General features: G+C 46.0%; 1 long non-coding RNA gene across 5 annotated transcripts in view; it reads left to right on the top strand.

Moving 5' to 3' along the window:
* LOC121846960 overlaps positions 1-25,525 on the top strand; it is a 55,574-nt gene extending 30,049 nt beyond the window's left edge. For 4 of the 5 annotated variants that reach the window (XR_006083961.1, XR_006083962.1, XR_006083958.1 and 1 more), the window contains 2 exons: positions 5,127-5,188; positions 24,393-25,525. This is a non-coding gene — a long non-coding RNA (uncharacterized LOC121846960). The remainder of the gene's footprint in view (positions 1-5,126; positions 5,189-24,392) is intronic. The other variant, XR_006083960.1, reaches the window with a different exon arrangement.
* Positions 25,526-26,427: the final 902 nt, after the last annotated feature.

Here is a 26,427-nt window from a genome sequence, read left to right as displayed (position 1 = left end):
AAAATGTCATGGCTGTGTTCCAGAGCCAACATTCCACTACTCCTCTGCATTCTGAGAACAAAATGTCATGGCTGTGTTCCAGAGCCAACATTCCACTACTCCTCTGCATTCTGAGAACAAAATGTCATGGCTGTGTTCCAGAGCCAACATTCCACTACTCCTCTGTATTCTGAGAACAAAATGTTCCCCTTCTGTCTTTCGCTCTCATCCTCTTTCTCTCCTTTCTCCCGTTTCTCTGTCTCTCTTTCAAATTTGTATTAGTTCATTTAATTTAACCGTTATTTTAATGGGCATGTCAGTTAAGAACACATTCTTATTTTACAATGACGGCCTGCCCCGGCCAAACCCTCCCCAAACCCCCGACCAAACCCTCCCCAAACCCTCCCCAAACCCCCGGCCAAACCCTCCCCAAACCCCCGGACAAACCCTCCCCTAACCCGGATGACGCTGCGCCAATTGTGCACCTCCGTATTTCACCAAATAACTTGGTCAAATAACTCAAGCGAGAAAAGCTAAGGGAGTAATATAATTAAATTGTAAAAAATAAATAAATAAATATATTTATATATTTATAAAACAAAAAGTAAAAAAGAGTAAAAAATGTTTATATAAATTTGGGTTGGTTTATGGAGTGAATTTATCTGGGTCCATGTCTTCTACCAAGGAAAGGTTGCCAGATATGATAACATGTCAGATCCCCGAACGGAGTATTTTCTCTAGCTTGAGACGTTGCAGAACTTCCTTTATCCAATGGAGTAGGAGGAAACCCATCCTACCACTTAAATAGTAGAGAAGACGTCTAGCTAGAAGAGTAGTGCATGCCAGCCTGTTGCCCATAGATCTGTTTAGAGGGGCCTCCTGCGGTGTCACTCCATAGATCTGTTTAGAGGGGCCTCCTGCGGTGTCACTCCATAGATCTGTTTAGAGGGGCCTCCTGCACTGCCACTCCATAGATCTGTTTAGAGGGACCTCCTGTGGTGCCACTCCATAGATCTATTTAGAGGGGCCTCCTGCACTGCCACTCCATAGATCTGTTTAGAGGGGCCTCCTGCGGTGCCACTCCATAGAACTGTTTAGAGGGGCCTCCTGCGGTGTCACTCCATAGATCTGTTTAGAGGGGCCTCCTGCTATGTCACTCCATAGATCTGTTTAGAGGGGCCTCCTGCGGTGCCACTCCATAGATCTGTTTAGAGGGGCCTCCTGTGGTGCCACTCCATAGAACTGGTTAGAGGGGCCTCCTGCGGTACCACTCCATAGAACTGTCCCTCATGATATCAGGCCTAGCCATGTAAAGTCAACCAGCTGTCCCTCATGATATCAGGCCTAGCCATGTAAAGTCAACCAACTGAACAAGGTAACCAACTCTGAAGTCTGGAAGAGAGATCCCACCTTGGTCAACTAATAGAACAAGGTAATCCCAAAGATGTCCACACATGAAGTGCTTGCAGTGGGGAACACTAAACCTCTGGAGTAGAGAGCCCCACTGAAATAGTGAAGGATTTAAAACAAGCTGTGCATAATTAATTAATAAGATACTTATTTACAACCTAAAACTAGGCTGTTTTTAAAAGAAAAGTATAAAAGATTTTATAAATCACATCTTACAGCAATAACCACTAAGTTAGCAGCACTGTCTTTATAAAGACATGACCTAATAGAACTGTGCTTCATCACGACTCTGGAACTTTTCCAAGTCCAGGTTAAAGGTCAAGCTTTAGTAATACCAAATGTATTGCCACCGGGGCCCGCCGGTGTACCTGCTCACTGACTGTACACTACACTAATGCTACTGCATGACCGTAGCAGGTTTACTAACCTCTTAGTTCTATCGTTGAAAAAAACACCTTTTCAGGACTCCAACCTAAAATGTATGTTAACTTCTGACTTCAACTGTACGTTGTGAACTGTTGCATTGAACTGGGTGAATGACAGTAACCTAAACCTGTCACTGTTACATTGAACTGGGTGAATGACAGTAGCCTAAACCTGTCACTGTTACATTGAACTGGGTGAATATGAATGACAGTAACCTAAACCTATCACTGTTACATTGAACTGGGTGAATATGAATGACAGTAACCTAAACCTGTCACTGTTACATTGAACTGGGTGAATATGAATGACAGTAGCCTAAACCTATCACTGTTACATTGAACTGGGTGAATGACAGTAACCTAAACCTGTCACTGTTACATTGAACTGGGTGAATGACAGTAGCCTAAACCTGTCACTGTTACATTGAACTGGAATATGAATGTAACCTAAAATACTGAATGACAGTAGCAGTAACCTAAACCTATCACTGTTACATTGAACTGGGTGAATGACAGTAACCTAAACCTGTCACTGTTACATTGAACTGGGTGAATATGAATGACAGTAACCTAAACCTATCACTGTTACATTGAACTGGGTGAATGACAGTAACCTAAACCTGTCACTGTTACATTGAACTGGGTGAATATGAATGACAGTAACCTAAACCTGTCACTGTTACATTGAACTGGTGAATATGAATGACAGTAACCTAAACCTATCACTGTTACATTGAACTGGGTGAATATAACCTAAACCCATCACTGTTACATTGAACTGGGTGAATGACAGTAACCTAAACCTGTCACTGTTACATTGAACTGGGTGAATATGAATGACAGTAACCTAAACCTGTCACTGTTACATTGAACTGGGTGAATATGAATGACAGTAACCTAAACCTAAATCACTGTTACATTGAACTGGGTGAATGACAGTAACCTAAACCCATCACTGTTACATTGAACTGGGTGAATGACAGTAACCTAAACCTATCACTGTTACATTGAACTGGGTGAATATGAATGACAGTAACCTAAACCTGTCACTGTTACATTGAACTGGTCACTGTTACATTGAACTGAATGACAGTAACCTAAACCCATCACTGTTACATTGAACTGGGTGAATGACAGTAACCTAAACCCATCACTGTTACATTGAACTGGGTGAATGACAGTAACCTAAACCTGTCACTGTTACATTGAACTGGGTGAATATGAATGACAGTAACCTAAACCCATCACTGTTACATTGAACTGGGTGAATGACAGTAACCTAAACCCATCACTGTTACATTGAACTGGGTGAATGACAGTAGCCTAAACCTATCATTGTTACATTGAACTGGGTGAATATGAATGACAGTAGCCTAGACCCATCACTGTTACATTGAACTGGGTGAATATGAATGACAGTAACATAAACCTGTCACTGTTACATTGAACTGGGTGAATATGAATGACAGTAACCTAAACCTATCACTGTTACATTAAACTGGGTGAATATGAATGACAGGTATCCAATATGCTGTAATATAATTAATGCCTTGAAAAAAACTTATTAAACAACCACCACTGATACATATCAACAGTATGAAATATCATGTAGTAACCAAAAAAGTGTTAAACAAATCAAAATATATTTTCAATTCTTCAAAGTAGTCCCCCTTTGCCTTTGACAGCTTCCCACACTCTTGGCATTCTCTCAACCAGCTTCATGAGGAATGCTTTTCCAACAGTCTTGAAGGAGTTCCTACATATGCTGAGCACTTGTTGGCTGCTTTTCCTTCACTCTGCGGTCCGACTCATTCCAAACCATCTCATTTGGGTTGAGGTCAGGTGATTGTGGAGGCCAGGTCATCTGATGCAGCACTCCATCACTCTCCTTCTTGGCCAAATAGCCTGGAGGTGTGTTGGGTCATTGTTCTGTTGAATAACAAATGATAGTTCCTCTAAGCCCAAACCAGATGGGATGACGTATCACAGAATGCTGTGGTATCCATGCTGGTTAAGTGGGCCTTGAATTCAAAATAAATCAGACTGTCACCAGCAAAGCACTCCCACACCATAACACCTCCTCCTCCATGCTTCACAGTGGGAAATACACATGCAGAGATCATCCATTCACCCACACTACATCTCACAAAGACATGGCAGTTGGTAGGAAAAATCTCCAATTTGGACTCCAAACCAAAGGACAGATTTCCACCAGTCTAGTGTCCATTACGCATGTTTCTTGGCCAAAGCAAGTCTCTTATTCTTATTGGTGTCCTTTAGTGGTGTTTTCTTGGCAGCAATTTGACTATGAAGGCCTGATTTCACAGTCTCTGAACATTTGATGTTTATGTGTCTATTACTTTAACTGTAATGCATTTATTTGGGCTGCAATTTCTGAGGCTGGTAATTCTAATGATCTTATCCTCTGCAGCAGAGGTAACTCTGGGTCTTCCTTTCCTGTGGCGGTCCTCATGAGAGCCAGTTTCATCATAGCGCTTGGTTTTTGCGGCTGCACTTGAAGAAACTTGACATTTTCCGGATTGACTGACCTTCATGTCTTAAAGTAATGATGGACTGTCGTTTCTCTTTGCTTATTTGAGCTGTTCTTGCCATAATATCGACTTGGTCTTTTACCAATTAGGGTTATCTTCTGTGTACCACCCCTACCTTCTCACAACACAACTGATTGGCTCAAATGCATTAAGAAGGAAATAAATTCCACAAATTCACTTTTACCAAGGCACACCTGTTAATTGAAATGCATTCCAGGTGACTACCTCATGAAGTTGGTTGAGAGAATGCCAAGAGTGTGCAAAGCTGTCAAGGCAAAGGGTGGCTATTTGAAGAATCTCAAATCTAAAACGTAATTTGATTTAACACTTTGTTTTGGTTACTACATGATTCCATATGTGTTATTTCATAGTTTTTATGTCTTCACTATTATTCTACAATGTAGAAAATAGTAAAATATAGAAAAACCCTTGAATGAGTAGGTGTGTCCGAACTTTTCACTGGTAGTTTTATATATACAGTAAATACATTAAGTCATACCTTTTTTTAGAATGATTTCCTGTTGCATTCAAAGATAATCAACCTACAGCACCAGTCTTAACTTCACTCGCGTCATTCTGGTATTGAGAGATAAACATGGTAATGCTTTAAGTGATTGCACGTAAAGGAAGATAGTTCCTACATGATAGTGCTCGCTTTCTTATCCAACAGATCAAAATGTGAACCCCGTTCATTGCTGCTTGCAGGTATATTTTGTAATTTTTCTAACCCTTCCCTCCCGCTTTCTTTCTCTTCCATTAGGTTGGATGTCTACAGGAAAGTCCCCAAAGACCTGACCCAGCCCACGTACACAGGAGCTGTGGGTGTGTAGCCCACACACACACACACACACACACACACACACACACACACACACACACACACACACACACACACACACACACACACACACACACACACACACACACACACACACACACACACACACACACACACTTCTTTCTCATGGTTCAGCTGGTCAACTCACCTTTCAGTGTGCAGGTATGTACCTGTCACCTTATGGTTCAGTTAGTCTACTCACCTGTCAGAGTGCAGGTATTTTATTTAATCAGGAAGGGCTCATTGAGATTATCATCTCTTTTTCAAGAGTGCCCTGGCCAAGATAGGCAGCACCAAGTCATGACAAAACAATTACAGACAGACAACATGAAAACTACAAGTCATCTAGTAAAAACCATAGAATTCACACGAGTATAACACAGTATAAAACAGCAAATTAAAAACATTGCCAGGTCAGGGAATCAGTCTCAAAATCCTTCATCAGTGTTTTAAAAACACCAATCAGGACAAGTTCTTCCAGTTTAAAAGTATTTAGTAAGGCGTTCCAAGACTATGGCGGACATAAGGACATAAAAGCCCTTTTACCAAATTCAGTTCAGACATTTGGAACAGTTAGCAGGATAAAGTCCAGCGAACGAAGAGAGTACCCACCACATTTCTGAACAATACAAATGCACAAATAAAAAGGTAGTAAATAAAAGTCAAAGGTACTGCCACACTCCAGGAACGTCTCCATTTAGGGAGGTGCGTCAGGAACGTCTCCATTTAGGGAGGTGCATCAGGAACGTCTCCATTTAGGGAGGTGCATCAGGAACGTCTCCATTTAGGGAGGTGCATCAGGAACGTCTCCATTTAGGGAGGTGCATCAGGAACGTCTCCATTTAGGGAGGTACATCAGGAACGAACAATCTCCATTTAGGGAGGTGCATCAGGAACGTCTCCATTTAGGGAGGTGCATCAGGAACGTCTCCATTTAGGGAGGTGCATCAGGAACGTCTCCATTTAGGGAGGTGCATCAGGAACGTCTCCATTTAGGGAGGTGCATCAGGAACGTCTCCATTTAGGGAGGTGCAGTGGCATCAGGAACGTCTCCATTTAGGGAGGTGCAGTGGCATCAGGAACGTCTCCATTTAGGGAGGTGCAGTGGCACCAGGAACGTCTGCATTTAGGGAGGTGCAGTGGCGTCTCCAGGAACGTCTCCATTTAGGGAGGTGCAGTGGCGTCAGGAACGTCTCCATTTAGGGAGGTGCAGTGGCGTCAGGAACGTCTCCATTTAGGGAGGTGCAGTGGCGTCAGGAACGTCTCCATTTAGGGAGGTGCATCAGGAACGTCTCCATTTAGGGAGGTGCAGTGGCGTCAGGAACGTCTCCATTTAGGGAGGTGCATCAGGAACAGCTCCATTTAGGGAGGTGCATCAGGAACGTCTCCATTTAGGGAGGTGCATCAGGAACGTCTCCATTTAGGGAGGTGCAGTGGCATCAGGAACGTCTCCATTTAGGGAGGTGCAGTGGCGTCAGGAATGTCTCCATTTAGGGAGGTGCAGTGGCGTCAGGAACGTCTCCATTTAGGGAGGTGCAGTGGCATCAGGAACGTCTCCATTTAGGGAGGTGCAGTGGCGTCAGGAACGTCTCCATTTAGGGAGGTGCAGTGGCGTCTCCAGGAACGTCTCCATTTAGGGAGGTGCAGTGGCGTCAGGAATGTCTCCATTTAGGGAGGTGCAGTGGCGTCAGGAACGTCTCCATTTAGGGAGGTGCAGTGGCGTCAGGAACGTCTCCATTTAGGGAGGTGCAGTGGCGTCAGGAACGTCTCCATTTAGGGAGGTGCATTGGCACCAGGAACATCTCCATTTAGGGAGGTGCATCAGGAACGTCTCCATTTAGGGAGGTGCAGTGGTGTCAGGAACGTCTCCATTTAGGGAGGTGCAGTGGCATCAGGAACGTCTCCATTTAGGGAGGTGCATTAGGAACGTCTGCATTTAGGGATGTGCATTGGCACCAGGAACGTCTCCATTTAGGGAGGTGCATCAGGAACGTCTCCATTTAGGGAGCTGCAGTGGCGTCAGGAACGTCTCCATTTAGGGAGGTGCATCAGGAACGTCTCCATTTAGGGAGCTGCAGTGGCGTCAGGAACGTCTCCATTTAGGGAGGTGCAGTGGGGTCAGGAACGTCTCCATTTAGGGAGGTGCAGTGGCGCCAGGAACGTCTCCATTTAGGGAGGTGCAGTGGCGTCAGGCACGTTCCCATTTAGGGAGGTGCATCAGGAACGTCTCCATTTAGGGAGGTGCATCAGGAACGTCTCCATTTAGGGAGGTGCAGTGGCATCAGGAACGTCTCCATTTAGGAGGTGCAGCGGCATCAGGAACGTCTCCATTTAGGGAGGTGCATCAGGAACGTCTCCATTTAGGGAGGTGCATCAGGAACGTCTCCATTTAGGGAGGTGCAGTGGCGTCAGGAACGTCTCCATTTAGGGAGGTGCAGTGGCGTCAGGAACGTCTCCATTTAGGGAGGTGCAGTGGCGTCAGGAACGTCTCCATTTAGGGAGGTGCAGTGGCGTCAGGAACGTCTCCATTTAGGGAGGTGCAGTGGCGTCAGGAACGTCTCCATTTAGGGAGGTGCAGTGGCGTCAGGAACGTCTCCATTTAGGGAGGTGCAGTGGCGTCAGGAACGTCTCCATTTAGGGAGGTGCATTAGGAACGTCTCCATTTAGGGAGGTGCAGTGGCGTCAGGAACGTCTCCATTTAGGGAGGTGCATTGGCACCAGGAACGTCTCCATTTAGGGAGGTGCATCAGGAACGTCTCCATTTAGGGAGGTGCAGTGGCATCAGGAACGTCTCCATTTAGGGAGGTGCAGTGGCATCAGGAACGTCTCCATTTAGGGAGGTGCAGTGGCATCAGGAACGTCTCCATTTAGGGAGGTGCAGTGGCATCAGGAACGTCTCCATTTAGGGAGGTGCATCAGGAACGTCTCCATTTAGGGAGGTGCAGTGGCGTCAGGAACGTCTCCATTTAGGGAGGTGCAGTGGCGTCAGGAACGTCTCCATTTAGGGAGGTGCAGTGGCGTCAGGAACGTCTCCATTTAGGGAGGTGCAGTGGCGTCAGGAACGTCTCCATTTAGGGAGGTGCAGTGGCGTCCAGGAACGTCTCCATTTAGGGAGGTGCAGTGGCGTCAGGAACGTTTCCATTTACGGAGGTGCAGTGGCGTCAGGAACGTCTCCATTTAGGGAGGTGCAGTGGCGTCAGGAACGTCTCCATTTAGGGAGGTGCATTAGCAATTTCTCCATTTCTCCATTTAGGGAGGTGCATTAGCAACGTCTCCATTTAGGGAGGTGCAGTGGCGTCAGGAACGTCTCCATTTAGGGAGGTGCAGTGGCACCAGGAACGTCTCCATTTAGGGAGGTGCATCAGGAACGTCTCCATTTCGGGAGGTGCAGTGGCGTCAGGATCGTCTCCATTTAGGGAGGTGCAGTGGCATCAGGAACGTCTCCATTTAGGGAGGTGCAGTGGCATCAGGAACGTCTCCATTTAGGGAGGTGCATCAGGAACGTCTCCATTTAGGGAGGTGCATCAGGAACGTCTCCATTTAGGGAGGTGCATCAGGAACGTCTCCATTTAGGGCGGTGCATCAGGAACGTCTCCATTTAGGGAGGTGCATCAGGAACGTCTCCATTTAGGGAGGTGCAGTGGCGTCAGGAACGTCTCCATTTAGGGAGGTGCAGTGGCGTCAGGAACGTCTCCATTTAGGGAGGTGCAGTGGCGTCAGGAACGTCTCCATTTAGGGAGGTGCATCAGGAACGTCTCCATTTAGGGAGGTGCAGTGGCGTCAGGAACGTCTCCATTTAGGGAGGTGCAGTGGCGTCAGGAACGTCTCCATTTAGGGAGGTGCAGTGGCGTCAGGAACGTCTCCATTTAGGGAGGTGCAGTGGCGTCAGGAACGTCTCCATTTAGGGAGGTGCAGTGGGGTACATACATACACCCCTGCTCACTACACGTTTTGATAGCTGGCCACTACACTGACTTACCAATCTACATTTGTTTGGCTGACATGGGCTTATTGAGTGACTGCTGATGCACAACCACATTTTGAAATTGCACCATGTGTATTCTGTTATTCTAACTCTCAGCAGTAAGTTGAGACCCTGACTGAAAACATCATGTATTTTTAAAATTGGTCCACCGGTCTATAAAACGGGGGGCAGCATATGGCCCGCGGGCCTCCAGTTGACCATCCCTGTTCTACACTCTCTCTCCTCCCCAACATGCACTAGACGTATCTAGCGTCCTGCCCAGGCATCTGTAGGGAGAATTGAGGTGGGGGGGGACTCTTTGCCTGCCCCCAAATTTTTTTGGGACAAATCTTTTTTAATGAATTATTATAATGAAACGTGGGCTTTTAAAAGGAAGATCAGTCATTAATTTATCATCAGAAAGCAAGTAAACATGACCCATATGGGCATAACGCCACTGGGTAGGTGGATACTTGTCATTACTCAGGGGAAACCGTGTGTAAGAGAATGTTAATGATTACCTGTGCCCCGCCCCCTCTGCCCTCAGGCATTCTATAACTGTCAGTCAGTCCTCTGGTATCCAGTGGAATCTTTTGTTTCTTTGTTCTGTCATGTTGTTTTCCTGTTTTGTCACCAGGCTGTCACCGTGTCAGGCGCCTGACAGTGATTATACACTGGGATTACTCGGAGATCAGCTATGTGGTTGTTTTTGTTTCAGTTTACTAATCATTACCAGTATTGATTCATCATTGGACCATCCCTGATGACATCACGGGAGGATGTCAACATTAACATTGCCTTCTGACATCACTGGGGGGCAGGTCACATGTGTATGATGTCATTAAGGCTGAGTGAGTGTCTCTCCAGGTCTTGCCCTACTCCATATTGACCCCTGACCCCTAGCCCCTACAGAATGTTCTCAGAGGGGCACCCCTAGTCCCTTTGTGAAGACTGAAAGCTATAGTGTGATGAGATATGCTACAGATTCATTGTATTGTACGGTAGGATACCATCTTGATACCATAGTACTGCTAGTACTTACAGTAACCATTCCTTCCATGTCTAGGAATGACTATGCTAGTGTCTAGGGGTCCAGTTAGTTGTTGTTATTCTTCTGAACAGGTAGACTCATAGTTCACATGTATTCACCACAGTGAACCCCTAAGAGCCCCCCCCCTCTAAGAGCCTCCTCACCCCGCCTTACAGAGCCTCTTCTCCCCCTTACAGAGCCTCCTCTCCCCCTTACAGAGCCTCCTCTCCCCCTTACAGAGCCTCCTCTCCCCCTTACAGAGCCTCCTCCCCCCTTACAGAGCCTCCTCCCCCCCTTACAGAGCCTCCTCCCCCCTTACAGAGCCTCCCTCTCCCCCTTACAGAGCCTCCTCTCTCCCCCTTACAGAGCCTCCTCTCTCCCCCTTACAGAGCCTCCCTCTCCCCCTTACAGAGCCTCCTCTCTCTCCCCTTACAGAGCCTCCTCTCTCCCCCTTACAGAGCCTCCTCTCTCCCCCTTACAGAGCCTCCTCTCCCCCTTACAGAGCCTCCTCTCTCCCCCTTACAGAGCCTCCTCTCCCCCTTACAGAGCCTCCTCTCTCCCCCTTTACAGAGCTTCCTCTCTCCCCTTACAGAGCCTCCTCTCTCCCCCTTACAGAGCCTCCTCTCTCCCCTTACAGAGCCTCCTCTCTCTCCCCCTTACAGAGCCTCCTCTCTCTCCCCTTACAGAGCCTCCTCTCTCCCCTTACAGAGCCTCCTCTCTCTCCCCTTACAGAGCCTCCTCTCTCTCCCCTTACAGAGCCTCCTCTCTCCCCCTTACAGAGCCTCCTCTCTCCCCCTTACAGAGCCTCCTCTCCCCCTTACAGAGCCTCCTCTCCCCCTTACAGAGCCTCCTCTCCCCCTTACAGAGCCTCCTCTCCCCCCTTACAGAGCCTCCTTCCCCCTTACAGAGCCTCCTCTCTCCCCCTTACAGAGCCTCCTCTCTCCCCCTTACAGAGCCTCCTCTCTCCCCCCCCTTACAGAGCCTCCTCTCTCTCCCCTTACAGAGCCTCCTCTCTCTCCCCCTTACAGAGCCTCCTCTCTCCCCCTTACAGAGCCTCCTCTTCCCCTTACAGAGCCTCCTCTCTCCCCTTACAGAGCCTCCTCTCCCCCTTACAGAGCCTCCCTCTCCCCCTTTACAGAGCTTCCTCTCTCCCCTTACAGAGCCTCCTCTCTCCCCCTTACAGAGCCTCCTCTCTGTTCCCCTTACAGAGCCTCCCTCTCTCTCCCCTTACAGAGCCTCCTCTCTCTCCCCCTTACAGAGCCTCCTCTCTCTCCCCTTACAGAGCCTCCTCTCTCCCCCTTACAGAGCCTCCTGTTCCTCTCTCCCCCTTACAGAGCCTCCTCTCTCCCCTTACAGAGCCTCCTCTCTCTCCCCTTACAGAGCCTCCTCTCTCTCCCCTTACAGAGCCTCCTCTCTCCCCTTACAGAGCCTCCTCTCTCTCCCCTTACAGAGCCTCCTGCCTCTCCCCCTTACAGAGCCTCCTCTCTCCCCTTACAGAGCCTCCTCTCTCCCCCTTACAGAGCCTCCTCTCTCCCCTTACAGAGCCTCCTCTCTCCCCTTACAGAGCCTTTATCGTGTGTTGTCTGTTCCTGGATGCCAGTGGGTTCAGTCCCCTTACAGAGCCTCCTCTCTCCCCTTACAGAGCCTCCTCTCTCCCCCTTACAGAGCCTTTATCGTGTGTTGTCTGTTCCTGGATGCCAGTGGGTTCAGTCCCCTTACAGAGCCTCCTCTCTCCCCTTACAGAGCCTCCTCTCTCTCCCCTTACAGAGCCTCCTCTCTCCCCTTACAGAGCCTCCTCTCTCCCCTTACAGAGCCTTTATCGTGTGTTGTCTGTTCCTGGATGCCAGTGGGTTCAGTCCCCTTACAGAGCCTCCTCTCTCCCCTTACAGAGCCTCCTCTCTCCCCTTACAGAGCCTCCTCTCTCCCCTTACAGAGCCTCCTCTCTCCCCCTTACAGAGCCTTTATCGTGTGTTGTCTGTTCCTGGATGCCAGTGGGTTCAGTCCCCTTACAGAGCCTCCTCTCTCCCCTTACAGAGCCTCCTCTCTCTCCCCCTTACAGAGCCTCCTCTCTCCCCTTACAGAGCCTCCTCTCTCCCCTTACAGAGCCTCCTCTCTCCCCCCTTACAGAGCCTCCTCTCTCCCCTTACAGAGCCTCCTCTCTCCCCTTACAGAGCCTCCTCTCTCCCTCTTACAGAGCCTTTATCGTGTGTTGTCTGTTCCTGGATGCCAGTGGGTTCAGTCCCCTTACAGAGCCTCCTCTCTCCCCTTACAGAGCCTCCCTCTCTCCCCCTTACAGAGCCTCCTCTCTCCCCCTTACAGAGCCTCCTCTCTCCCCTTACAGAGCCTCCTCTCTCCCCTTACAGAGCCTTTATCGTGTGTTGTCTGTTGCTGGATGCCAGTGGGTTCAGTCCCCTTACAGAGCCTCCTCTCTCCCCTTACAGAGCCTCCTCTCCCCCCCCTTACAGAGCCTCCTCTCTCCCCTTACAGAGCCTCCTCTCTCCCCCTTACAGAGCCTCTCTCTCCCCTTGCCAGAGCCCCTCAGAGTTTCTCCCCTTACAGAGCCTCCTCTCTCCCCTTACAGAGCCTCCTCCTCCCCCTTACAGAGCCTCCTCTCTCCCCCTTACAGAGCCTCCTCTCCCCCTTACAGAGCCTCCTCTCTCCCCTTACAGAGCCTCCTCTCTCCCCCTTACAGAGCCTTTATCGTGTGTTGTCTGTTCCTGGATGCCAGTGGGTTCAGTCCCCTTACAGAGCCTCCTCTCTCCCCCTTACAGAGCCTCCTCTCTCCCCCTTACAGAGCCTCCTCTCCCCCTTACAGAGCCTCCTCTCTCCCCCTTACAGAGCCTCCTCTCCCCCTTACAGAGCCTCCTCTCTCCCCTTACAGAGCCTCCTCTCTCCCCCTTACAGAGCCTCCTCTCTCCCCTTACAGAGCCTCCTCTCTCCCCCTTACAGAGCCTCCTCTCTCCCCCTTACAGAGCCTCCTCTCCCCCTTACAGAGCCTCTCTCTCCCCTTACAGAGCCTCCTCTCTCCCCTTACAGAGCCTCCTCTCTCCCCCTTACAGAGCCTCCTCTCTCCCCCTTACAGAGCCTCCTCTCTCCCCCTTACAGAGCCTTTATCGTGTGTTGTCTGTTCCTGGATGCCAGTGGGTTCAGTCCCCTTCAGGGTTTTTCACTGATGTAAATAAATACTACACATGTTAGGTTGGTTTCGTCAGTCCCAAAGTTAGCCAATAAACAACTTGAACACAAATACATGATATATGAACACAGTTATGAGCCTAAAGAGAGAGATGGCTCAATAGATATTCCTTGGGCAGCCAAGTTGAATGAATTATGTGTAAAAGAGCTTTTAGTTTTCTCACCATAAGCCAGGCGATCAGACCAGTATTTGTGTAGATACAATTAACTTGGGCCTAGTTTTCACATGACATTTACTTTAGAAGCAGAAGTTTAGAAGTTACACCTAGTTGTGTCACCATGGTGACGTATAGTTACGCTGTCACGGCTCTGACAATGTTACTGGGATCAGCTTCCACCAGCTGACATCAATAACCTGACCCCTCTCCTTCAATGACCAACACACACACATATACACACACACACACGTCTTGTAAGGTAGAGAAAGATTACGTGTCCTGTCCTATAATGAACCTGAATGACTGATCTGTGTTAGAGCGGCTGACAACATTCTATAGTGTTGACTTAGTTAAACATTTACCTTATGTAAACCTTTTCAGAATCAACACCACAGGACAGCTCGTCCAATGACGTTGCTCTACCACAAGATCACGTGACACTCTGAGTACCTAGGAGACGGTCGCCGCGTAAACAAGCTTCACCTTGCTGAGAGAGCTCCCCATGACTCACTGTCCGACTGCGGTCACGTGGTCTCCATGGTAACGAGAGAACCGGATAGACCGCTGTTACAGACAACTGGGTAGAGTCCCAAATGGCACCCTATTCCCTACATCGTTATTGGCCCTGGTCAAAAGTAGTGCACTCTGTAGGGAACATGGTGCATTTGGGATGCGGGTCAGATCCTTCCTGTATTTAACACAGGCTGCTACATGTAAATATAGAGCTCAGTACCAGAGGACCGGTCCAGGGTTCTTCAATAGGCTGTTACATGTAAATATAGAGCTCAGTACCAGAGGACCGGTCCAGGGTTCTTCAATAGGCTGTTACATGTAAATATAGAGCTCAGTACCAGAGGACCGGTCCAGGGTTCTTCAATAGGCTGTTACATTAAATATAGAGCTCAGTACCAGAGGACCGGTCCAGGGTTCTTCAATAGGCTGCTGTTACATGTAAATATAGAGCTCAGTACCAGAGGACCGGTCCAGGGTTCTTCAATAGGCTGTTACATGTAAATATAGAGCTCAGTACCAGAGGACCGGTCCAGGGTTCTTCAATAGGCTGTTACATGTAAATATAGAGCTCAGTACCAGAGGACCGGTCCAGGGTTCTTCAATAGGCTGTTACATGTAAATATAGAGCTCAGTACCAGAGGACCGGTCCAGGGTTCTTCAATAGGCTGTTACATGTAAATATAGAGCTCAGTACCAGAGGACCGGTCCAGGGTTCTTCAATAGGCTGCTGTTACATGTAAATATAGAGCTCAGTACCAGAGGACCGGTCCAGGGTTCTTCAATAGGCTGTTACATGTAAATATAGAGCTCAGTACCAGAGGACCGGTCCAGGGTTCTTCAATAGGCTGCTGTTACATGTAAATATAGAGCTCAGTACCAGAGGACCGGTCCAGGGTTCTTCAATAGGGCTGTTACATGTAAATATAGAGCTCAGTACCAGAGGACCGGTCCAGGGTTCTTCAATAGGCTGCTGTTACATGTAAATATAGAGCTCAGTACCAGAGGACCGGTCCAGGGTTCTTCAATAGGCTGCTACATGTAAATATAGAGCTCAGTACCAGAGGACCGGTCCAGGGTTCTTCAATAGGCTGCTGTTACATGTAAATATAGAGCTCAGTACCAGAGGACCGGTCCAGGGTTCTTCAATAGGCTGCTGTTACATGTAAATATAGAGCTCAGTACCAGAGGACCGTCCAGGGTTCCAGGGTACATGTAAATATAGAGCTCAGTACCAGAGGACCGGTCCAGGGTTCTTCAATAGGCTGTTACATTTAAATATAGAGCTCAGTACCAGAGGACCGGTCCAGGGTTCTTCAATAGGCTGTTACATGTAAATATAGAGCTCAGTACCAGAGGACCGGTCCAGGGTTCTTCAATAGGCTGCTGTTACATGTAAATATAGAGCTCAGTACCAGAGGACCGGTCCAGGGTTCTTCAATAGGCTGTTACATGTAAATATAGAGCTCAGTACCAGAGGACCGTTCCAGGGTTCTTCAATAGGCTGTTACATGTAAATATAGAGCTCAGTACCAGAGGACCGGTCCAGGGTACATGTAAATATAGAGGTCAGTACCAGAGGACCGGTCCAGGGTTCTTCAATAGGCTGTTACATTTAAATATAGAGCTCAGTACCAGAGGACCGGTCCAGGGTTCTTCAATAGGCTGTTACATGTAAATATAGAGCTCAGTACCAGAGGACCGGTCCAGGGTTCTTCAATAGGCTGTTACATGTAAATATAGAGCTCAGTACCAGAGGACCGGTCCAGGGTTCTTCAATAGGCTGCTGTTACATGTAAATATAGAGCTCAGTACCAGAGGACCGGTCCAGGGTTCTTCAATAGGCTGCTACATGTAAATATAGAGTGTAAATATATGTAAATATGTAAATATATTTTCTGAGCCAACACAAACCATTTAAAAAATAATTTCTGTTGATTGGCATAAAAGCTGTGACATCACCATGTAATCAGCTAAGTGATTTTAAATGAGGAAATCTTTTCCTAAATATTCCACTCATAAATAGAGGGGCATATGTGATAGTATTCAAATGTAATGTAAAGGTTTGAAATTATTTGGTTTTTGTCAAATAGTGTATCTGTTTGGGATTCTTGCTGTCAGTGTGCAGCGTACATATTATAACTACACTCTGGCTAGTGTACAGTCATGGACAAAGGTTTTCAGAATGACACAAATATTATTTTACACACAGTCTGCTGCCTCTGTGTCTTTAGATATTTTTATGAGCCTTTGTCAGAGGTTACTATGGAAGAAGTATAATTACAAGCATTTCATAAGTGTCAAATGCTTTTCTTGACCATGACATGAAGTTGATGCAAAGAGTCAATATTTGCAGTGTTGACCCTTCTTTTTCAAGACCTCTGCAATCCGCCCTGGCATGCTGTCAATTAACTTCTGGGCCACATCCTGACTAATGGCAGCCCATTCCTGCATAATCAATGCTTGGAGTTTGTCAGAATTTGTGGGTTTTTGTTTGTCAACTCACCTCAATGGGATTAAGGTCTGGGGAGTTTCCTGGCCATGGACCCAAAATATCAATGTTTGGTTCCCCGAGCCACCTAGTTATCATTTTTGCCTTATGGCAAGGTGCTCCATCATGCTGGAAAAGGCATTGTTCGTCACCAAATTGTTCCTGGATGGTTGGGAGAAGTTGCTCTCGGAGGATGTGTTGGTACCATACTTTATTCATGGCTGTGTTCTTAGGCAAAATTGTGAATGAGCCCACTCCCTTGGCTGAGAAGCAACCCCACACATGAATGGTCTGAGGATGCTTTACTGTTGGCATGACACAGGACTGATGGTAGCTCTCACCTTATCTTCTCCGACAAGCTTTTTTTCTGGATGACTCAAACAATCAGAAAGGGGATTCATCAGAGAAAATGACTTTATCCCAGTCCTCAGCAGTCCAATCCCTGTACCTTTTGCAGAATATCAGTCTGTCCCTGATGTTTTTCCTGGAGAGAAGTGGCTTCTTTGCTGCCCTTCTTGACACCAGGCCATCCTCTAAAATTCTTTGCCTCACTGTGCGTGCAGATGCACTCACACCTGCCTGCTGCCATTCCTGAGCAAGCTCTGTACTGGTGGTGCCCCGGTCCCTCAGCTGAATCAACTTTAGGAGACGGTCCTGGCACTTGCTGGACTTTCTTGGGAGCCCTGAAGCCTTCTTCACAACAATTGAACCGCTCTCCTTGAAGTTCTTGATAATCCGATAAGTGGTTGATTTAGGTGCAATCTTACTGGCAGCAATATCCTTGCCTGTGAAGACATTTTTGTGCAAAGCAATAATGACGGCACGTGTTTCCTTGCAGGTAACCATGGTTGACACAAGAAGAAGAATGATTCCAAGCAACACCCTCCTTTTAATCAAATTTCATCAAATTTACATTAGCTGATATCTCAAAGTGCTGTACAGAAACCCAGCCTAAACCCCCAAACAGCAAGCAATGCAGGTGTAGAAGCACGGTAGCTAGAAAAACTCCCTAGAAAGGCCAAAACCTAGGAAGAAACCTAGAGAGGAACCAGGCTATGAGGGGTGGCCAGTCCTCTTCTGGCTGTGCCGGGTGGAGATTATAACAGAACATGGCCAAGATGTTCAAATGTTCATAAATGACCAGCATGGTCAAATAATAATAATCACAGTGGTTGTCGAGGGTGCAGCAAGTCAGCACCTCAGGAGTAAATATCAGTTGGCTTTTCATAGCCGATCATTAAGAGTATCTCTACCGCTCCTGCTGTCTCTAGAGAGTTGAAGACAGCAGGTCTGGGACAGGTAGCACGTCCGGTGAACAGGTCAGGGTTCCATAGCCGCAGGCAGAACAGTTGAAACTGGAGCAGCAGCACGGCCAGGTGGACTGGAGACAGCAAGGAGTCCTCATGCCAGGTAGTCCTGAGGCATGGTCCTAGGGCTCAGGTCCTCCTCCGAGAGAGAAAGAGAGAATTAGAGAGAGCATACTTAAATTCCCACAGGACACCGGATAAGACAGGAGAAGTACTCCAGATATAACAGACTGAACTTTCCGTTCACCTTCCCACTCCTGGGCCAGACTACACTCAATCATATGACCCACTGAAGAGATGAGTCTTCAGGAAAGACTTAAAGGTTGAGACTGAGTCTGCGTCTCTCACATGGGTAGGCAGACCGTTCCATAAAAATGGAGCTCTATAGGAGAGAGCCCTGCCTCCAGCTGTTTGCTTAGAAATTCTAGGGACAATTAGGAGGCCTGCGTCTTGTGACCGTGCGTGTAGGTATGTACGGCAGGACCAAATCGGAAAGATAGGTAGGAGCAAGCCCATGTAATGCTTTGTAGGTTAGCAGTAAAACCTTGAAATCAGCCCTTGCCTTAACAGGAAGCCAGTGTAGGGAGGCTAGCACTGGAGTAATATGATCAAATTCTTTGGTTCTAGTCAGGATTCTAGCAGTCGCATTTAGCACTAACTGAAGTTTATTTAGTGCTTTATCTGGGTAGCCGGAAAGTAGCGCATTGCAGTAGTCTAACCTAGATGTAACAAAAGCATGGATTCATATTTCTGCATAATGTTTGGACAGAAAGTTTCTGATTTTTGCAATGTTACGTAGATGGAAAAAAGCTGTCCTTGAAACAGTCTTGATATATTCGTCAAAAGAGAGATCAGGGTCCAGAGTAACGCCGAGGTCCTTCACAGTTTTATTTGAGACGACTGTACAACCATCAAGATTAATTGTCAGATTCAACAGAAGATCTCGTTGTTTCTTGGGACCGAGAACAAGCATCTCTGTTTTGTCCAAGTTTAAAAGTAGAAAGTTTGCAGCCATCCACTTCCTTATGTCTGAAACACAGGCTTCTGTCGAGGGCAATTTTGGGGCTTCACCATGTTTCATTGAAATGTACAGCTGTGTGTCATCCGCATAGCAGTGAATGTTAACATTATGTTTTCGAATAACATCCCCAAGAGGTAAAATATATATAGTGAAAACAATATTGGTCCTAAAACGGAACCTTGAGGAACACTGAAATGTACAGTTTATTTGTCAGAGGACAAACCATTCACAGAGACAAACTGATATATTTCCGACAGATAAGATCTAAACCAGGCCAGAACTTGTCCGTGTAGACCAATTTGGGTTTCTAATCTCTCCAAAAGAATGTGGTGATCGATGGTATCAAAAGCAGCACTAAGGTCTAGGAGCACGAGGACAGATGCAGAGCCTCGGTCTGATGCCATTAACTTCTTCCGCTAACGGACCCCCCCCCCCATTCAGGTGAAAAGTTGGCGCAGGACATTCAAAAATATTTTTTAGAAATATGTAACTTTCACACATTAACAAGTCCAATACAGCAAATGAAAGATAAACATCTGGTTAATCTACCCATCGTGTCCGATTTAAAAAATGTTTTACAACGAAAACACAACATATATTTATGTTAGATCACCACCAAATCCAAAAACACACACAGCCATTTTACCCAGCCAAAGATAGTCACAAACGCAGAATTAGAGATAAAATGAATCACTAACCTTTGATAATCTCCATCAGATGACACTCATATGACATCATGTTACACAATACATTTATGTTTTGTTCGATAATATGCATATTTATATCCACAAATCTCGGTTTACATTGACGCCATGTTCAGAAATAAAAATATCCGGAGTAATTATAGAAAGCTACGCCAGATCTTAATCTAAAACGGCGCTCAGACGTGAATATATTTCTAAGCCATGTTGGAGTCAACAGAAATATGAAATTACATCATAAATATTCCCTTACCTTTGATGATCTTTCATCAGAATGCAGTGCAAGGAGTCCTAGTTCCACAATAAATCGTTGTTTTGTTCCATAACGTTCAATACTAGTGTCCAATTAGCTGCTACCACTTTCAGCTCACGTGACCAAAAGCTGATGCTGGTCCAGGCGAACTCAGACGAAAACGTAAAAAAAGATATATTCCAGGTCGAATAAACTGGTCAAAATAAGTAGAGAATCAATCTTCAGGATGTTATTTTCATATATATCCAATAACGTTCCAACCGGAGCATACGTTTTCATCTGCAGCCAAATGGAACGCAGGTGATCTCAACAGACAATTGCGCAACCAGGAAATGGCGTTCTGCCAGGACAGTGACTCATTCCCATTCGATCAAAAGTTCACACTAGGATGTTCATTCCACGTTCTACTGAATGCTGACATCTAGTGGAAGGCGTAGGAAGTGCTAACAGATCCATATCTTGTTTGGAAGTGAAGAGGCAATGACTTTTAAAATTAGACCCGCTTTCAGAATTTCCACTTCCTGTTTGGAAGATTGCCTGCCCTATGAGTTCTGTTATTCTCACAGACAAAATTCAAACAGTTTTAAAAACTTCAGAGTGTTTTCTATCCAAAAGTAATAATAATATGCATATATTAGCAATCTAGGACAGAGTAGGATGCAGTTCACTATGGGCACGCAATTCATCCAAAGTGAAAATGATGCCCCCTATCCCTAACAGGATTTATTAAAAGGTAATTTACCACCTTCACAAGTGCAGTCTCAGTGCTATGATGGGGTCTAAAACCAGACTGAAGCATTTGTATACATTGTTTGTCTTCAGGAAGGCAGTGACTTGCTGCGCAACAGCTTTTTCATTGAGAGAGGAATGAGAGATTTTATATAGTTGATTTTTGCTCCGAAATCCTTTTGGAGTGGGTCTGTGGACTTTTCCATGTGAATTTTAAAATCACCAAAAATTAGAATATTATCTGCTATGACTACAAGGTCCGATAGGAATCAGCTATAAAGTAGCTATAAAAAGTGATTGAGTAGCCTGCATAGATTTCATGACTAGAAGCTCAAAAGACGAAAACATAGTTCTTAAAATTTATTTTGTAAATGGAAATTTACTATCGTTAATGTTAGCAACACCTCCACCTTTTGCGGGATGCATGGGGGATATGGTCACTAGTGTAACCAGGAGGTGAGGCCTCATTTAACACCGTAAATTCATCAGGCTTAAGCCATGTTTCAGTCAGGCCAATCACATCAAGGTTATGATCAGTGATGAGTTAATTGACTATAACTGTTTTTTTGGGTAGTCAGTTCATTTGCATGGCAATGAGGGACTTTGCAATTAATTGCAATTCATCTGATCACTCTTCATAACATTCTGGAGTATATACAAATTGCCATCATGCAAACTGAGGCAGCAGACTTTGTGAAAATTAATATTTGTGTCATTCTCAAAACTTTTGGCCACGACTGTATCCAGACATTTCCCTTTTCAATACAAAAAAAGAAAAACTGTTCATGGTAGAATTTTTGTTAAGTTCCTGTTACCTGTTCCTGTTCCTGTTAAGTTCCTGTTACCTGTTCCTGTTCCTGTTAAGTTCCTGTTACCTGTTCCTGTTCCTGTTAAGTTCCTGTTACCTGTTCCTGTTCCTGTTAAGTTCCTGTTACCTGTTCCTGTTCCTGTTAAGTTCCTGTTACCTGTTCCTGTTAAGTTCCTGTTACCTGTTCCTGTTAAGTTCCTGTTACCTGTTCCTGTTCCTGTTAAGTTCCTGTTACCTGTTCCTGTTCCTGTTAAGTTCCTGTTACCTGTTCCTGTTAAGTTCCTGTTACCTGTTCCTGTTAAGTTCCTGTTCCTGTTAAGTTCCTGTTACCTGTTCCTGTTAAGTTCCTGTTACCTGTTAAGTTCCTGTTCCTGTTAAGTTCCTGTTACCTGTTCCTGTTAAGTTCCTGTTCCTGTTAAGTACCTGTTACCTGTTCCTGTTAAGTTCCTGTTACCTGTTCCTGTTATGTTCCTGTTCCTGTTAAGTTCCTGTTCCTGTTAAGTTCCTGTTCCTGTTAAGTTAAGTTCCTGTTCCTGTTAAGTTCCTGTTCCTGTTACCTGTTCCTGTTAAGTTCCTGTTAAGTTCCTGTTACCTGTTCCTGTTAAGTTCTTGTTCCTGTTAAGTTCCTGTTACCTGTTCCTGTTAAGTTCCTGTTACCTGTTCCTGTTCCTGTTAAGTTCCTGTTACCTGTTCCTGTTAAGTTCCTGTTACCTGTTCCTGTTCCTGTTAAGTTCCTGTTACCTGTTCCTGTTAAGTTCCTGTTCCTGTTAAGTTCCTGTTCCTGTTAAGTTCCTGTTCCTGTTAAGTTCCTGTTCCTGTTCCTGTTAAGTTCCTGTTCCTGTTAAGTTCCTGTTCCTGTTCCTGTTAAGTTCCTGTTACCTGTTCCTGTTAAGTTCCTGTTACCTGTTCCTGTTAAGTTCCTGTTACCTGTTAAGTTCCTGTTCCTGTTAAGTTTCTGTTACCTGTTCCTGTTAAGTTCCTGTTCCTGTTAAGTATCTGTTTCCTGTTCCTGTTAAGTTTCTGTTAACTGTTCCTGTTAAGTTCCTGTTCCTGTTAAGTTCCTGTTACCTGTTCCTGTTAAGTTCCTGTTACCTGTTCCTGTTATGTTCCTGTTCCTGTTAAGTTCCTGTTCCTGTTAAGTTCCTGTTCCTGTTAAGTTAAGTTCCTGTTCCTGTTAAGTTCCTGTTCCTGTTACCTGTTCCTGTTAAGTTCCTGTTCCTGTTAAGTTCCTGTTCCTGTTAAGTTCCTGTTCCTGTTCCTGTTAAGTTCCTGTTCCTGTTAAGTTCCTGTTCCTGTTCCTGTTAAGTTCCTGTTCCTGTTCCTGTTAAGTTCCTGTTAGCTGTTCCTGTTAAGTTCCTGTTACCTGTTCCTGTTAAGTTCCTGTTACCTGTTAAGTTCCTGTTCCTGTTAAGTTCCTGTTACCTGTTCCTGTTCCTGTTAAGTTCCTGTTACCTGTTCCTGTTCCTGTTAAGTTTCTGTTACCTGTTCCTGTTAAGTTCCTGTTCCTGTTAAGTACCTGTTACCTGTTCCTGTTAAGTACCTCTGTCAAATGTGTCTCACGTGACTGAGAGGATCAAGTCAGCCCATCAGTACAGCCACTTTGTAGCACCAAGAGCAAAGAGTCAGCTCCACTTCCTCATTCAATACTAGAGCTGTCTGGCTGCATTGTTAGCCTCCCACTCATCATGCTACACAGCTCCACTTCCTGATTCATTACTAGAGCTGTCTGGCTGCATTGTTAGCCTCCCACTCATCATGCTGCACAATTGGGTTGCACAATTGGGTTGTGGTCGGGTGATTGTGGAGGCCAGGTCATCTGATGCAGCACTCAATCACTCTCCTTCTGGGCCAAATAGCCTGGAGGTGTGTTGGGTCAACGTCCTGTTGAAAAACAAATGATAGTCCCACTAAGCCCAAACCAGATGGGATGGTGTATCACTGCAGAATGCTGTGGTAGCCATGCTGGTTAAGTGTGCCTTGAATTCTAAATAAATCACAGACCGTGTCACCAACAAAGCACCATCACACCTCCTCCTCAATGCTTCAAGGTGGGAACCACACATGCAGAGATCATCCGTTCACCTACTACTCGGCGTCTCACAAAAGCTCAGCGGTTGGAACCAAAAATATAAAATGTAGACTCATCACACCAAAGGACATATTTCCACTGGTCTATTGTCCATTGCTCGTGTTTCTTGGCCCAAGCAAGTCTCTTCTTATTATTGGTGTCCTTTAGTAGTGGTTTCTTTGCAGCAATTCAACCATGAAGGCCTGATTCACACAGTCTCATCTGAACAGTTGATGTTGAGGTGTGTCTGTTACTGGAACTCTGTGAAGCATTTATTTAGGCTGCAATCTGAGGCTGGTAACTCTAATGAACTTATCCTCTGCAGCAGAGGTAACTCTGGGTCTTCCTTTCCTGTGGCGTTCCTCATAAGAGCCAGTTTCATCACAGTAATGATGTACTGTCATTTCTCTTTGTTTATTTGAGCTGTTCTTGCCATAATATGGACTTGGTCTTTTACCAATTAGGGCTATCTTCTGTATACCACCCCTACCTTGTCACAACACAACTGATTGGCTCAAACGCATTAAGAAGGAAAGAAATTCCACAAATTCACTTTTACCAAGGCAGAACTGTTAATTGAAATGCATTCCAGGTGACTACCTCATGAAGCTGGTTGAGAGAATGCCAAGAGTGTGCAAAGCGTGGCTACTTTGTAGAATATCCACTTTGTTTGGTTACTACATGATTCCATATGTGTTATTTAATAGTTTGGATGTCTTCACTGGTTCCCAGCCCAAAATCATTTATTTGGTTTAATAGCAGTGTGTACCTCTCAATGAACCAACCTCTCTCTCCTCTCCTCTCCTCTCCTCTCCTCTCCTCTCCTCTCCTCTCCTCTCCTCTCCTCTCCTCTCCTCTCCTCTCCTCTCCTCTCCTCTCCTCTCCTCTCCTCTCCTCTCCTCTCCTCTCCTCTCCTCTCCTCTCCTCTCCTCTCCTCTCTCTCTCCTCCACAGTGTCCATTATCTCCTGTCTTCATGTTGTTTCTCTCTGAGCTGAAGGGATTCATAGCCACTGAAATGTAAGTACATACACACACCTCCTCTACCTCCACTGACACATTAAATACTGAAAGTACCCGATGAGCCCATGATTTCCTGGTTTTAAACCCAGAGACATTCAGTGGAAGTTAATAAAACTCTCTATTGTTCTGGCTCTTGGTCTTCATCTGGGGTTTTCCCCTAAAACACACAGGAATACCCCCCACATCCAGAGGTATGAACAGACGTCATTCATAGCCAATCAACTGTAAGTACAATACAGCACCATATCTCCTGTCTTAACTACAGGTCTAGGGTCAGGTTACCTTCACTCCGTGTCATCTGAGATACAGTCCACACACTCGTCTCCACTCAACTCTGTTGATGTGAAGTCCATGGTGGAGTTGTACTCGCCTATCCCTTAACTATTACGGTGACGATAACATAATGTCTACTGATCTGGAGTCAGATAAAGTATCAACCCTCCTGATATGGATCCCCAGTAGCTGATTCCATGACTACATCTGACAATGTTGGTTAGGGACATCATCTATGCTGGACAGAGTAGTGTTGGTTAGGGACATCATCTATGCTGGACAGATTAGTGTTGGTTAGGGACATCATCTATGCTGGACAGATTAGTGTTGGTTAGGGACATCATCTATGCTGGACAGAGTAGTGTTGGTTAGGGACATCATCTATGCTGGACAGAGTAGTGTTGGTTAGGGACATCATCTATGCTGGACAGAGTAGTGTTGGTTAGGGACATCATCTATGCTGGACAGAGTAGTGTTGGTTAGGGACATCATCTATGCTGGACAGATTAGTGTTGGTTAGGGACATCATCTATGCTGGACAGATTAGTGTTGGTTAGGGACATCATCTATGCTGGACAGATTAGTGTTGGTTAGGGACATCATCTATGCTGGACAGAGTAGTGTTGGTTAGGGACATCATCTATGCTGGACAGATTAGTGTTGGTTAGGGACATCATCTATGCTGGACAGATTAGTGTTGGTTAGGGACATCATCTATGCTGGACAGAGTAGTGTTGGTTAGGGACATCATCTATGCTGGACAGATTAGTGTTGGTTAGGGACATCATCTATGCTGGACAGTGTTGGTTAGGGACATCATCTATGCTGGACAGAGTAGTGTTGGTTAGGGACATCATCTATGCTGGACAGATTAGTGTTGGTTAGGGACATCATCTAGACAGAGTAGTGTTGGTTAGGGACATCATCTATGCTGGACAGAGTAGTGTTGGTTAGGGACATCATCTATGCTGGACAGATTAGTGTTGGTTAGGGACATCATCTATGCTGGACAGATTAGTGTTGGTTAGGGACATCATCTAGACAGTGTTAGTTAGGGACATCATCTAGACAGTGTTAGTTAGGGACATCTCTAAGACAGTGTTAGTTAGGGACATCGCTAGACAGAGTGTTAGTTAGGGACATCGCTAGACAGAGTGTTAGTTAGGGACATCTCTAGACAGTGTTAGTTAGGGACATCGCTAGACAGAGTGTTAGTTAGGGACATCTCTAGACAGTGTTAGTTAGGGACATCGCTAGACAGAGTGTTAGTTAGGGACATCTCTAAGACAGTGTTAGTTAGGGACATCGCTAGACAGAGTGTTAGTTAGGGACATCTCTAGACAGTGTTAGTTAGGGACATCGCTAGACAGAGTGTTAGTTAGGGACATCGCTAGACAGAGTGTTAGTTAGGGACATCTCTAGACAGTGTTAGTTAGGGACATCGCTAGACAGAGTGTTAGTTAGGGACATCTCTCCACTCCCTCCGGGCTCCACACATGAAATGTTCAAACTGCCCAAAATCTATTTCCTGTTCTGTTGAAGACGCAACAAAGACAGAAGCGTAACAGAAGAGTGATCATGAATGAGGATGTCCTGTGTTCATTACGATGCTTTGTGACGCGGCTGGTGTAGTCACCAACATGGAGACATCTTCCTGACGGGATATCACGCTGTGTGCATGAGGCAGCTTGAGA

The sequence above is a fragment of the Oncorhynchus tshawytscha genome, linkage group LG08 (assembly GCF_018296145.1).
Source record: "Oncorhynchus tshawytscha isolate Ot180627B linkage group LG08, Otsh_v2.0, whole genome shotgun sequence".
NCBI classification, from domain to species: domain Eukaryota; kingdom Metazoa; phylum Chordata; class Actinopteri; order Salmoniformes; family Salmonidae; genus Oncorhynchus; species Oncorhynchus tshawytscha.
This window is presented reverse-complemented; position numbering and strand designations above follow the sequence as displayed.